Source organism: Trachurus japonicus, chromosome 24 (assembly GCF_045865225.1).
Source record: "Trachurus japonicus isolate A0001 chromosome 24, Traja_1.0".
NCBI lineage: Eukaryota > Metazoa > Chordata > Actinopteri > Carangiformes > Carangidae > Trachurus > Trachurus japonicus.
The window spans coordinates 12,584,589-12,599,238 of record NC_140930.1 but is presented as its reverse complement, the minus strand read 5'-3'; the positions used below and the strand labels follow the sequence as shown (position 1 = coordinate 12,599,238).

At 41.0% G+C, this 14,650-nt stretch overlaps 1 long non-coding RNA gene across 1 annotated transcript; it reads left to right on the top strand.

The window, feature by feature from the left end:
* The first annotated feature begins 1,233 nt into the window (after positions 1–1,233).
* Positions 1,234–3,411, top strand: LOC146961446 (uncharacterized). Its single transcript, XR_015035238.1, has 2 exons — positions 1,234–1,450; positions 2,224–3,411. It is a non-coding gene; the product is annotated as an uncharacterized LOC146961446 (long non-coding RNA).
* The last annotated feature ends 11,239 nt before the right edge of the window (positions 3,412–14,650 follow it).

The window sequence follows — 14,650 nt, the reverse complement described above, 5'->3', positions numbered from 1 at the left end:
TTCAATTCAACCTACAATAAAGGCCACACAATTAAGCTCTCCAACTTAACTGAAAGATGTGGGAGCGTCTTCATGTCATGTTTTAACCTGAAAAAATCTTAATTTAAGCACTGAGCCACTGCTCTAATACATATATACAATATAAAAAAATCAAAATATAATTCAAAAAATGATTAGACTGTGTTCAGTCATATGTTGCACACACACCCTTTGATGTTGTGCTGTTTGTATAAGCCATGTGTGAGGCTGTATGTATTTTTCTTCAGAGGGTTATTCCAAGTTGAATCATCAATTATTATTCTGCCCTCACTGATTCATTTCAACTTTTTAAAATCTAATTCAGTTTCCTATCATTTATTTTCATGTGCCCTATGGAGTGATCATAGAAGATTACACCCACAACGGCAGGAAACTGTAGCCTATATTATTCATAAAGGCTCTAAATGTCCATTAAAATAACAGATATGTCTACAAAACTTTTTAATAACGTGTGTAGACCACTAGGTGTCGCTGATGCCATACTTTACCCATCAGGCACAGCGCAACAGGTTGTATTAACTTCTCAGTTTTTGCTATTTCCCCATTATGTCCTAGTGGAAATAACCAGTTTTTAAAGTTTTATGAGCTGTAAACAGGCGCCTGTCATCTCGGTAATTTAGTGTCCCAATTTTTTATTTATTTATTTATTTTTTTACAGCCGAGACTAAAAAAGTGTCCATCAATCCTTATCATCACCATGGCAACATGGCGGAGGGAGCACAGTGTGCAGGTGCATTCAGGCGCTCACTGCACGGCGGTGGCGGTGGTGGTGGTGGGTGGGGTCACTTAAACAGGGCGTCATGCCTTGGAGCAAGGCACTTCAACATCATCTGGAGAAGTCTACGGATTTGGGGGGAGGAGGGGGAGTAGGAAGGGGGAGAGGGGAGAGGGGGATGTCGTGGTGCTGAGCTGATTTCACAAATTTCTAGCTAAATCAATGTGTCCAATCATCTTATACCGAGTTATTAGAAGCACTAGTCGAAGTCGCTGCGGTCTAAGAAAAAAAAAAGAAAAAGAAAGAAAGAAAGAAAAAAGAATAAGAAGAGGAAGAGGAAGAAGAAAGCCGCATCATTAGAGCCACTCTAGGTTTCTGTATATCTCTTATTACAGCCCGACAGTGTCCGGGTCGCCTATAGGCTAGGCTACGTCACGGACCTGCAGCTGGTATAAAAAGCTCCGTCTGATGCAGCGTCCACATTAGAGAGAAGCAGCGTCTGTGGGCAGCCTCCTCCATCTGGCCGAAATCAAATCTGCAAAAAATATATATATATAAAAAAAACAACGAAAAATATTCAGAAACAATAATAACAACAACAAGAACAACAACAACAAAAAAGGATAAAGAAAAATGTCCAGAATGACGATCGTTCAGCTCGGAGTGGTTGTGTTCGCCATATGTTTATCAACACAGGTAAGATCACACTTTTTTTTTTCTTCTTTCTAATGTTTTGTGGCATCATGGGTGTTTCCGAGTTATGGGGAGGGGGGGGGGGGTCTTTGTTCATTATGGCTGGATATTGAATGTGTGGTGACGGATTATTTGACTTTAATGATGTTTCCAGACGTGTTAATAATAAGGTGGTGCGATGGATGGGATGGATTACAGCAGACTAGACTTGGAGCTCTCCAGGGAAATTAATATGATCCTGAATCCTAGTCAGTCGATTTCAAAATTCATGACTGTCTTTAATTAAATTATACCCCAATTCCCACACTATATATATATTCAGTCTGTATTTTCTCATGTCTCTTTGCCTCTTGATTAGCTGATACTCCATTGAATTAATGATTCAGGTGCAGTGTATTGTATGTACCTGAGAAAAGGTGGGGAGAGAATCTAAAGTTTCTTTTTGGGTGCTCTGTGCCAAATGAAACCCGAAACGCAGGCGCAGAAACATGGGTGTCTCTTAATCCGTTTTTTGCTGAGCAGCCAGGCCAGTCGTCCCTTGCTGTAAGGACAAGTTCATAACACTGGCTTGGTGACTGGCTACAGATAAAGAGTGTGGTATTGATTGAAAACTTGGTCAAACATTGATCGACAGTGTTTCTGCCACATAGCGCTTCGTTCATTTTATCCCCCTTGTTTTGAAACTTGATCAGACAATTGCCAGGCTTTTTAAAGTATCTGGTGTCCCTGCATCCCTCTCATCCATCTATGCCCTTCTTTGTCTTCCTCCCCAACAGGTGGTCTCCCAGAACAACACATCCATGGGGACAAACTACACCTCCAACCCCAACATGACCACCACCATGGCCCCAGAGACCTACAGCAGTTCGGCCAACTCCACCACCGCCACCGGAGCAGGCGTCTCGCTGCACGCCGGCACCCTCTCCTTCCTGATCCCCCTCGTCATGGCAGCCTCTTTCCTGCAGCGCTACTGTTGAAGCTCAGACCCCGACGGCCCCCTCCACCCGTTTATTTTTTCTCTGCCTCAGCACTCCTCCTCGCCTCCCATCCCGTCGTCCCACCCAGTCCAGCCTCACTCCTCTCTCTCTCGCAGAGACCACAAGACTAACACGGATGGACTCCACAACCTTCTTCGTCCTCCTTAAATGATAATAAAATAATAATTCAAGACATTTCTTTAAATAAAAAAAAGGGGGTTTTAACTTTCATCTGGATCCCCACCGCCCCCCCCCCCCACAGCCCCCGGCCCCCCGCCCCCACTCCCCTTCAGCACCCCCCTGCAAGGAATCAAAAGGAATGGCGGTGCACACAGCTTCCCCCTTTTGGCTTGCGTTTCCATAGTCACGCCACCACATTTTGGAGATGCTCAGGGCTGCGGTTGTCATGTCACATGTCTTGATAGAAATGCGGACCACTTGAGTGTACAGAGATTCTTTCTTTCCTTTTTTTTGTGGCTTCAGATCCACCTGGCAATCAATATCAGAATGTTTTTTTTTCTTTCTTGTCTGTTAAAGTGAAATTTGGCACATGCAAATTGGGGATTTTCAAAATAAGGTGTGAGCCAGATTACTTTTTTTTTTTAGTTGGGGTTTTTCATAATTTGGCCCTTCAAGTCTTTTTATTAGAAATGTACACAGAGATGTTATGTAGCAATTAAGTTGCCACAGGACTTGTGTCAGTTTTGCCTTGTGATTTTTAAAGAGTTGTGGTCTTTTACAATGAGGGTTTGATTGACACTACCCCCCCAACCCCCACACCCCGCCCCCTTCATCCATGGGTTAGACCCAGGAAATGACTGTATGTATAACCTTATGGGAAGGGTTGATGTTAGATTTATACCCCTCCCCCCGCTCCCCTCCTTATAGTTTATATTTTGTATAAATGGAAATGTTGTAATGTTTATCAGTTTGAGTATAAGATAATGGAAGAAATGACAATGTACAATAAATTATGAAAAATGACAACTATAATTGTTTCTTTGATTCTGGTTTTGTTAAACTTTTTCCTCAAAATGTTTATCTCTCCAGTCAAAGTGACACTTGGCTCATCACCTCCACCTAATCCACGATCATCTCGTTTTTCTCTCCTCTCCAAATTTACATGGATTTCTATTTGTGAAATCATCCTGGGATAGGGTGTGGTGATGATCTATTCATCGTTTCTGAGCTGCCAGGCAGTCTAGACGGGCAGCTGTTGAGCTACAATGCTGGACTCAGCATTCCCTGATGCCCCCACTGATCTCCTCTGGATTAGTGCCACAACAGCACTGACCGACTATAGATATAAAACAGCACCAGCCTCAGAGGTATTCCAGTGATGCACAAGATCCAAACAAGCCTGTGTGTGCGCAACATTTTAGATCATTATGACCGACTCCACGAGGAGCTCGAAAGCCGCGCTGCAGCCGACAGCATTTAGAAACATGTTATTTCAATCAGGTGTCTGATTATCATTAGATATATGGTTCAGTTACTGGAGGAATGAAGATGAGTCTCGAAAACCCCCCCAGGGGAATGCAATGTCATATTTGATTAAGTATTTAAACCAGTTTGGCTTTTGGCTGTGTCTCGACACTGTCTGGTCTTGTCTATGTCCCAGTGCTCAGTTCTCCAACAGCTGCACAGCGTGGAAAAATATCTGTATAGGCACACAGTGAAATCAGTTCAATTTAATATGGATTTCCATTGAAACATCTTTGTGATGTACTTAATGGAGGGGAAGTTTATCTCAAAATGGAATATCCACTCTGGGTGAAAACAGCAGCCTTTTTTTTTTATTGTAATCTGCAACCAACAATTTACATCATAAAAATGGAAAAAAGTGGTGCAATTGTATTCTATTTCTGCATTTATAACAATTAAGGTTGAGATGTGCAATCTATTCAGTGAAATCTGCAGCACTGTGGAGCAACTATCTTCCCATTTATATCCTGTTTTTCAGTTTATCTGCATCTTCTCTCTTGTTACTCCAGTCAAAGCTGATAAAAAGTCACAGACAAAGCCGATAATATCAAAGATATCTCTGTGTGAGTGGGCCCTGCGATGGCAGTGAGTAGCGTGCAGCTCGGAAATGCCTCAGCACCAGTAAAGCCAGCCTCATGACTCATTAGTCCAGCCTATTGTCTCTCAATCCTCTCTGCACTATTAACCTCTCCCGGCACACAGCTCCATCTCCCCACCATCTCCCCTCCCTTTTAACATCCCTTTTGCGGATCCATCCATTAACTGTCCTCAACCAGGCTGGTTTGCAGGGACTATAGCCTATAAATGTGGGTTCTGCAAAAGTCACTAAGTGTTTTTCCTTTACTTATATGCAACTTGACTGAAGGCATTAAACAAAATGAAAACATTCCACAGTTTTCTGGATTAATCTTTAAACTTATAAAAGTCATCAGGTTCTTTATCAGAAGTATGAATTGTCCCGCTGTAGTTAAATGGCAGTGCCTCGGGTTATGATACCATTTATTCCAGGTATGTAGAGCACAAAATCTAAAAGGAGTCACTGCTATCCTGAAGAATCTGGAGCACCAGCCACTTCTGACAGAGGTCTGGTCAACTTCAGGGCTGAATAGACAAAATAACATTATAACATTAGAGCTAACCACACATTACCTACTTATATTTTCATGCCTGTTCATCGCAGTCTACTGGACACTCAACAATGACACAGGGGATTGTTTATGGAGACTTCTGGTGTTAATGTTAAAGTGCTCAAAAGCTTTGATCAGTTATGACTCAGCACACTTCATGAAAAACCAGTGTAACACCAACTTTCACACCAAATATCAAAGGAAGCACGGTGTTTGCTTACAGTGATTGGACAGTGTTTGAGATGAGAGGGCATGTTGAATAATAAACAGTTTTTAAACTTTATATCGGACTAAACTTTAGAGCATTTTTAGCTTTTGAGTGAATTAGTAACTTAATAATATAACTTTATTCACAGAAAAGTAACAACATCCATCCTGTTGTATTTTTCCCCTTGTTATCTTATCTCAGTACAGTACATGGCTGAGTCATTCCTATGCAGGACGGTCTCATGTTTCTTTAGTTTTCCTCCGCCGGCGCTCTTTCAGAGAAACAATCCATCTCTTGTAAAACGCGGCCTTTTGAAAGGAGACCTCGATTTCAAAGTGGCGATCCGCGAGGTTCTCGGCTTATTAGTTTTCAGTGTTGATTGCTAAAACGTTTCCAACGAAACCACGCCCACGACCAGTCAGAGATGGTGTCTATATAGCCTGGTGCAGTCCCCTCTGACTGTTCTGAATAAGCCAAAGCTCCTGCTTCCAGTAACATCACAGGCACCACTTCCTGCATGAGCTAGTGCTTTTTTTTTTTTTTTTTTCCTGGAAAGGCCCATTAGACAAAAGGCTATTAGCTGTGACAACACTGTGTAAGCTGTTTCGTGATGAAATCTTTCTCCTATTACTGCGTTTGGTGATAAAACGTCTCATAAAAGAGCCACGCAACAGAACAAATCTACCAAAACATGAGTGAAATTACATATTCTCTGACCAACAGTTGAACGAGAGCTTGAGTTGAATGTTAATCTCCTCCTCTGTGGCTCTACTTCCCTTTTTTTCCTCTGTTGTGTCTTCACTAGCAGTTTATACATTACCGTCTATATTATCTCCAAAACACTGAATAACACACAGTCACCTCTCTTCTGATGTGAGGTGTGACACCCAACAGACCTTTAATCATTGATTGGCTTCATGAATTATTCAGACGGCCGCCGGTGTCGCATGGACAACGTCTCTCTCTCTCTCTCACACACACAAACACAGAGATAACGCTCTACTCCCTACCCCGCGTGGACGCCCCCTCTCTTGAGGGCCTTTCATACATTTCTTTGTTGTGTAAAAACAAGTGCTATGATCACATTGTCATAATTAATTCATGTTTGCTTGTGCACATTCACCATTGCTCTGTGAGTGCAAGCAAAATGTACATTTTTACATCGTGTTTGTGTTGGAGCCTATAGCTGATATTAGATACAGCAGTAATGTGTCTGTCATTAGCCGTTCCGACTTGTTTCAAGTTTCACAACTGTAGTAACACACAGCTTACTACAAGGTAGCTATAGGAACAATAAAGAAGCTGTTTTGGGGACTTAATCTGTATATTTTACACATAAACACCTCCAAAATCTAATTTTCCTCCCACCTAATCCACTTAGCTTTTTGTAAACAGACTTCAGCTGTGAAGTCTTCAGCTTCCACTCTAAACAAGAGTTTGTTTTGGGCTAATGAATAATCCATTTAACACCTCACTCAAATGTCACACCTGTGCTGCCGTCAGCTTGTTGCCCAGTGGCCAAAAAAACTCAACTCAAAGCCATGGGGCTGATTCATAAAAGGGGGGGTGGGGGACTTTAGAGCTAAAACACTCCAAAAGCAGCTGCTCACACTCACACACTCACATTCCTGACTCACAGTACGCTCTGTGCAGCGCGTCAGTTTTCCAAAGGACAACAACTTGCCTTTAATTTGCTTAGTAGAGAGGAAAAACGACAACAGGTAGCAGCTGCGGTGAGCGGATTCAAAACAAGCTGTTCTTGCATATTAAGTGAAAATACAGAGTCCTGCCGGTGCATACTCAGCAGCTACAGTGTCTGTCAATCAAACTAACAGGGAATTATATAAGTTGTAGATAATATGTTAATAGTCAGCAGCACAGTGGCTGTTTGATGTGTTTTATAGATCATTAATAAGCTTTTCATACCCATGGCTAGGCCTGTCACAATTATTACATAATCGCCTGACTGCAATCATTTGAGCTGGCCGCATCATCATTCTGCATAAATGTTAAAGGGTTGATAATTCATTCATTTTCTACTCACCGTCATGCCAAGGAAGGGTTCGGAAAATGTATTTTTGTTTCCTGACCTCTTCTTAGTTCACTTTTTTAAAATCTTGTTCATGCAAATAATCTTTTCCTGTCAGTATTTCACATTTAAATTTAACGTGGAAAAAGCAGTTGCCGTCATACCTATATTTGTTGCACTATTGACGGAAAACTTTATTTTTTGTCCTGTTGCAGTTCAGCTATTCCTGCCTTTAGTACAAAAGTTCAGTCACAACTAAGCACTGACCGGTCTTGTTCCATCTTTCGTTTAAAAGGTTAAAACTCTAAGGATAGATATAGATTTACAGCCAAGATAACAAACCCAGCAACAAACTCCTCTAACAAATTACACAATAAACCACAATAATGAAGGCATCATTTAAAGAAATAAAATCCAATACAATACAACAAATCAGCACAACACCTCGCTATACGGTCCAGCATCAGCTTATGAGCCGGACAAGGATTTAATGGCTCAATAGAGAGTAGGCTAATAGAGGAACTCTCATCACACAGCAAAATGCACAGCTCATGCTGAAGCATAAATGTGTTCATGTATCTTATATAGCCTATATAGTGAACTTTATGGCATTTAAAGTCAGACTCATCCTGGGTGTGACCAGGAAGTGCACAAACTGCTGCTGCTGCTGCTGCTGTCTCCCTCTCCACCATCTCTATTGAATATTTCTACTGTTCCTCGCTCTTGCCAGAAAGCTCATTTCACCGAGCGCTCCAATTTTATTTTTATTGATTGAGCTGCCAAACAAGACTCCAGTGCAGAGGGACAAACTGTTTCAGCAGAGCTCTAATGGAACAAACATCCCCTCAACCCAACGAAAGAATCTGTTCTTCAATGAAATAATATTTCATGTTTCCATACAATCAATCGTCCTCTCTTTGATTAATATCAACAAATCCATTACACATTGTCCTGTTTTTTTTTTTGTTTTTTTTAAGTTGTCTGATTGATGTCTGATTGTGTGTAATTAATAATATAGCCTAATTAGGTCAAAAACCTAGAAATGGACACATGTTGAAATCTTAACAGACAATTTTTCCACAATCTGTAAAATACAGTCACCTGTAAATTAATTAAATATAGGAAAAATGTGGCTGTGAACACTATGGCTGAAACAGAGGAGGGAGAGTGGGGAGGAAATGTGGATGAAAGCCAGTAAATCAGGTGAGAGGCCCTTCTATTCCTGCCAGATGGTCTGCTGTACTTATTTTTCTACCTTGGCCCCGTTTCGGAGGCCTGTTGCTTTTTTTTTTTCAGAGGCTGACGAGGCCGCCTTTTGCTGTATCAACAGACGGCTAAAGTGGCTCAATTAACATGGACGGAGGCAGACATCTATTAAGCTGTTTGGTTTCTCTCTCATTCTCACTAATCACATATAGCTCATCAATTACGGCCATAAATGGATCCTCTTGTTCCCGATTCATGGCCGGTGGCTGCGGTCGCCGTGGAAACCAAACAATGAATGAAAAAAGATGTTTGACATCACCGTCCTGTGGGGCAAAATGTGCCTTTCCCTGTGTTAGACCCCAATTCCAAGAGGATGATCTCTCTCGTCTTTGCTTTTTCTCAGCTCATGACCCACGTGCGACCAGAAAAGTGTTTTTTGAATACACAACACAGGCAATCTGATCATATAAATGTATATTTGCTCTGCCGCCATGCAAGGTGTCATCCATTTGTTTTGCCTCGCATGACCTGTTTAACTCGACAGGAGTGAGAGCCCACAGAGCTAACCTGATTTCATAAGCAGATCGGGCTGTATCCCAGTTTTACAGCCGTCGCTGTCTCTGTCCCTGCTGTCGGCGGCCACCAAACTCAGTGTCCTCTGAGAGCGGCTCTCATCTAACTAACTGCATATCTAGGACAAACCATCTTCCTCTCTCTCTGCCTCTAACCTTTTGGAAGGACACCTGATGCCACATGATGGCACCTGTTTGCTGGGAATAGCTTCCACCCACTGTGTGTCGAAAGAAGGGCTATATGAGAAGCCCCAGACAGAAACCTACACAAACTAATCCCGTACACAATTACTGCTGAATACATTGATGCGTGCCGTGCGGCAGAGTCTGTGTGCCTCAGTACCATCTGGTCCGCGAGGCAAAAAGAGAATCAATGCTTTTTCTTCCAAGCTGCACTCGCCTGTCAGAAACATCTGATAAATTAAAAGCTGCCCACAGAAAATTCACACACTTGGAACTGATTTTCCTGCCAAGAACCCGGGTGAAAATCAAACATCTTATTGTTCAGTGTTTGTCAAATTTAGTAAAAAGCAATTGAAGCAGATGAAAAAAAAAAAAAGGCTGCTGCATCTGCCTCAGGTTTTATGAAACGGCTTTCCATTACAGCCTGGTATGGTTAGTCTGAGGTAGATTTTGACCACTTCAGATGTTTCAAAGCCAGTGCCTTGTAATTTGTACAGATATTTAGTTTTTAAAATTTGATCATTTTGTTCCCCGAAACTCTAAATATAGAGCTGTTTATTTCTATCATGTTGGCAAAATATCAGAATCAAAATACGAAGCTGCTTTCAAAGGCCGCAGCTAAGTGGCCGGCTTATATGTGGCAAGGTGGCTCAGCAGATCTTCTACAAGATATTCCATTATTTCTGACTTGGTCTTGTATATTAAACTACGTCCATCTCAGTACGAGACACAGGGACAGGAATAGTCACCGCCAGTGGTTATTATCACCTATACACTCGACTCTGTGCCACTGTGTGATAGCTAGGGTGAAGTGAGGGTCACATCCCTCGAACAGGAAGCAAAATTAACCATGGTGTCAAAAGCAGAGGCCAAGTGGAAACGTTCCAATACAACTTTTGTTCAGCCACATAGATTTGCACAGATGTTTTAAAAAATCTCAACAGCCGAAAGGACGAATCAAGCGTTTACTAAGAGGGTAAAGTTTGTTTGGCTTAGTCTAAGTGCTATCGTAATAGGTTTGTTGATTTGTTTTGTTTTAAAAAAGGAAAAAAGCTTGCCTTTCCAAAGTGGTCTGAACCAACATAATCAACACAGAACAATAGACATGGCTTACCGATGCCCTTGTGTCTCTCTTCACTTTGTGTTTTATCTGTGTATTTATCCATTGGCAGGTGATACTCAGTTTGACATGCAGCTGATGTGCTTTATGAATGTTTTTTTGTTGTTTTTTTATACTGAGTTTTCTATTCATTAGGCATTTACACAAAGATATCATCTTGCCTAAATCCTCACAAAGAAAAAAAAAACATTTTGGCAGAGAGATATTCTCCCTTAGAATAAGCTGATTTTTCATCATATAGGGCGTCACCTTCCGTTCACAACTCTATCACACCCACTGCTGCCTTGTAAACAGCAAAGGTGATGAGTGAACTTGAATGGCAAAAAGGTTGTTCAGGGAGAGGTTAACATAAAAACAATGGTCAGATGTTTGTGTGGAGTTTTTAGTTTGTTTTTGATACAGGATATAGGTTTATTCTATTCAGCATGCAAACCTGGTAATGCAATTATAGAGACACACCATTATTCTACAGTGTCTTGCTACTATGCTAGAAATTGTTCCTCTTAAATGAACTGAGGAGCCTTTTTCCTTGATGATAGCTCATTAGCAGCCTGTCAGCTCGACTCACAGCCCCTCCACACTCTTCTTCCCACACTCCACCAGCAGGCACTGACATTTGTATAATGAACGCGGTTCAATTGCAGACGGGTTCCCAATTAGGTGTGAGACACTGTGAACTATGGGAGAAAGTTTGGTTGTGTCTGTGCAAATGCGATGTTCTTGTGACAAAAACGCAGTGTGGGTTATATTTGATTACAGCAGGTGCAAAGTATATTGGGAGTATAATTAATTCATTTGTGAACTACACTGGATAAATGCACAGGATTTGTTCTCCACAGCTGAGAGTGCACTAAGGAGCAAACACCATGGTGTAAGTGGGAGTAGGTTTGGACTCTGTGGACATTAAAACAGCTATCATACACAATATTACAGTGACTATATCCATATAGATTCATGAGGCATGAAGGGAAGACCGGGGAAAGTTGATGCCACTTTTAATATTCAGGCTCACTACATCAAGACAACTATAGTTTTGCTGCTAACTAATACCTGCATTCAGGATGTTGTGCGTCCTTACAAACAAACAGAATGAGTGTAAACATACTGTTTTGATAATATAGCATGTCCAAAAACGTGGGCTCATGGCCTATGCTCATGGCACATTTTAAGTCGAAAAAGGGTTTTTTGGACATAAATGTCAAACCACTTCCCTCAAGTTCTTACCTTCACAGACTCCATGAAATTATGCCTTCCTCCTAAATATTTGGTCACATGCTCAATTTTTCTTATAGTTTGCTGGAAACAAGGGATGGCTCAACTTACCCCACTCTCCCTACTGTCCCCTCACGCACATCCCAAAAAAAACATGCACTCTTGCACATATATGCATGCAGCCTCAGCCGAAATCTGATCTTTTATAATAGATGAACATTTTAGGGAAAAAAGAGAAAAAGAAAAACTATTTCTTGGCCTTGCTAACAAAAGGTTTCACTAATTAAACCGCCGTTTGTGACGTACGCCTACGTAGCTACATACGGGTAAGCGTCGTTGGTTAGCTTCAATGGCTTATCTTAGCATACGAACAGGAAACGGAAGCAAACAGCTGGAAGTGGACCTCACAACTGTCCCGTAAAAATACACAAACTATCTCATGTTTCCTTGTACGGGACTCACGACTAATACGTTGTTTGTTTTTACCCCGCTTCTACGTTACACTTCAACAGAGGAATCTTAAAATACAACCGTGCTAACTTACCTTGCTACATAAGCTGCTAGTTTGACAGCACCATGGCAACAACATCAAGAGACTGTTACACATCGTTTGCTTCATTCTCCAGTATATTCACAGTAACCATGAGTAGGTAAGTGTGATTAATTCAGATTTATCAGCATAATAACCCAGCAAAAATAGTTTAACCTCTCTGTCTGTGTATCCCATGATTATTTATATTCATTGTCCAAATAGGCTAGGCTACATAATCACAAACGTTTTACTCGTTTTTCATAGACTAGATGTTTCAAAGTTGAGAACATTAATGTTAAGTCCATTACAGACAACTTCCTCTTCACTTCCTCCAACATGTAAACATTTTTTTGAGGCTTCCGGTTCGTGAAGGCCTCGGGAAAAGATCCCGCCCACCCTAAATCAAAATGTGATTCACCTGCCACTTCCAAAGACACTGCCATTGTTAAATCTAGTGGACACGTGTGTATCCTTGGTTGGAACAATAATCGCCATTAATCAGGTGGATATAAATAAATACCTAACTGTAGTAAAATAAGAATCTAGCTTTAGGACCAGTCTACGCTTTATTGTGAGAATAACTGGGTTTGGAGAATCAGGAAACCTGTTGAGCCTCACCCCATCAAATATAAAAGTAGCCTATACGATTCTTTATGATATGATGATAATCATTTTTCAAATAACCATTAGGCCAGTGATTATAGTCAGGGTAAATAAACTATGAAGGTTTAAGCAAACTGCTACTGTATATGCACTGTCTTGACGATAAAGTCCACAAGCCTTTGAAGTCAAGCCAAAGAGCATTTGCATTTGATAGAAAGACTATGCACATCAACGCTGTCAATGGGGAAGTTACATTTTTTTCATCCATCCATTCGTTGGCTATACTGTCTATTCATGCAGGGTCCTTTGGCCAATAATGCAAATTTACCTAAGATAAAGACAGGCTAATGTTGCCAATCTATCACAAAGCTGACATACATGACATGAACAACCTCATAAACTCACATTCACTGCTATGGGAATTTTCCAGTCAACCCATTGTGCATTGTGCATCCCAACTTAACCAGGGTACCCAGGAAGAGCATGCAAACTCGTGCTAAACACTTTACCACGTTTTTGCTGGATTTAATTTGCATCCGGTAGCTGTTTCTTTACCATTGTTCAAACATTACCGTTTGCAGGCTTGTGACTTATTGACTTTTTCTAATGTAGCTATAATGTTGTCTCTATTTAGACAAGAAGTCTGCCGTGACTCGTGTGTGTGTGTGTGTGTGTGTGTGTGTGCGTGCGTGTGCGTGTGCGTGCACATTGGGCTTTTAAACAATCTTAAACTGACAGCGATATATCTGATGTCAGCATTTACAGTATAGATCTTCCTAATCTCCAGGATAAACATGGACCATTCATTATATGGTTCATTATATTTCCACTGCTGCACTTGCAGTCTGGAGGAAGCCTGTAGATAAGATGCTATCTGTGAGATGAACAGCAGAGCACATTGTGTTTCCTGTGTCACTGCTGTGGACTGGCGTGTGTGTGTTCTTTAGGACATGGGGTTACGTCATCAAACCAGCTTTGTTTTCATATGACACTTAGTTATATGGAAGCCCACAAATTGAAATAAATGGATAATAATTGATTTTTTTTTTTAAAGAAAAAGCCTATTAAGATACCCTTTTGTCAAAAGCTTGTTATTAATCCATATTTTCATAAACTTTCCCCTAATCATACCCCTTGGTCCCTCTTAAGAATGACCTCAACAAGGTTTACCAAATTCAGACATTTAGCTGCTGCAGGCTGGCGCCACAACATTGTAAAAGTGATTTTTAAAAAACAAAATGCCACTGTAAATAAAAACAGTAGAATAACTAACCTCTGCTTTTACATAACCAGCTACCCAGCAAGGTGGGACTGTGAACTTATTACTCAGTATCAAAGTGAAGAGCTTTGTCTGAGAAACTTTTAAAAATAAAAGATCATAAACCTATGTCATAGAATAATCCCTGTAAGCGTACAAACTGATAAATTGTGAATATGGAGATATTTAAACTTGTAGCTGTAGTATGTTTATCCATATCCTGGAGCGTTTTATAATGTGTGCTCCAGGTGAGTTGATCCTTGCTGTTGTCTAACCCCCACTGTGTTGTGATGTGTGCAAACTGATCTAATCTACACGTAGACCTGTGTGACCTTGTGGTGTAGCTCATTAAATACATAGCCTATATTCTCCATTTAAATCAATGTAAAACCACAAGGGGTACTGTATGTATATATATATATATAGTATATATATAGAGAGAGAGGAGAGGGGAGAGAGCATTTGCATTACCTTTAGCTCTCTCCTCATGACTGCCAGTAGCCACTGTACTAGTGTATGACCTATTCGAGAAAAAAATGGGGCAGTTACCAAGGAGAGAAACCAATCGTTCATTCTAAAAATATAATGTCAGAGCCCAGGCAGCTAGTGAGTGGTTATGGTGCACGGCCCTTTTCTTTCTCTCTGCCGAGATTTAGAAGGAGCTGGTCTGTCACATAATAAACAAGGCTTG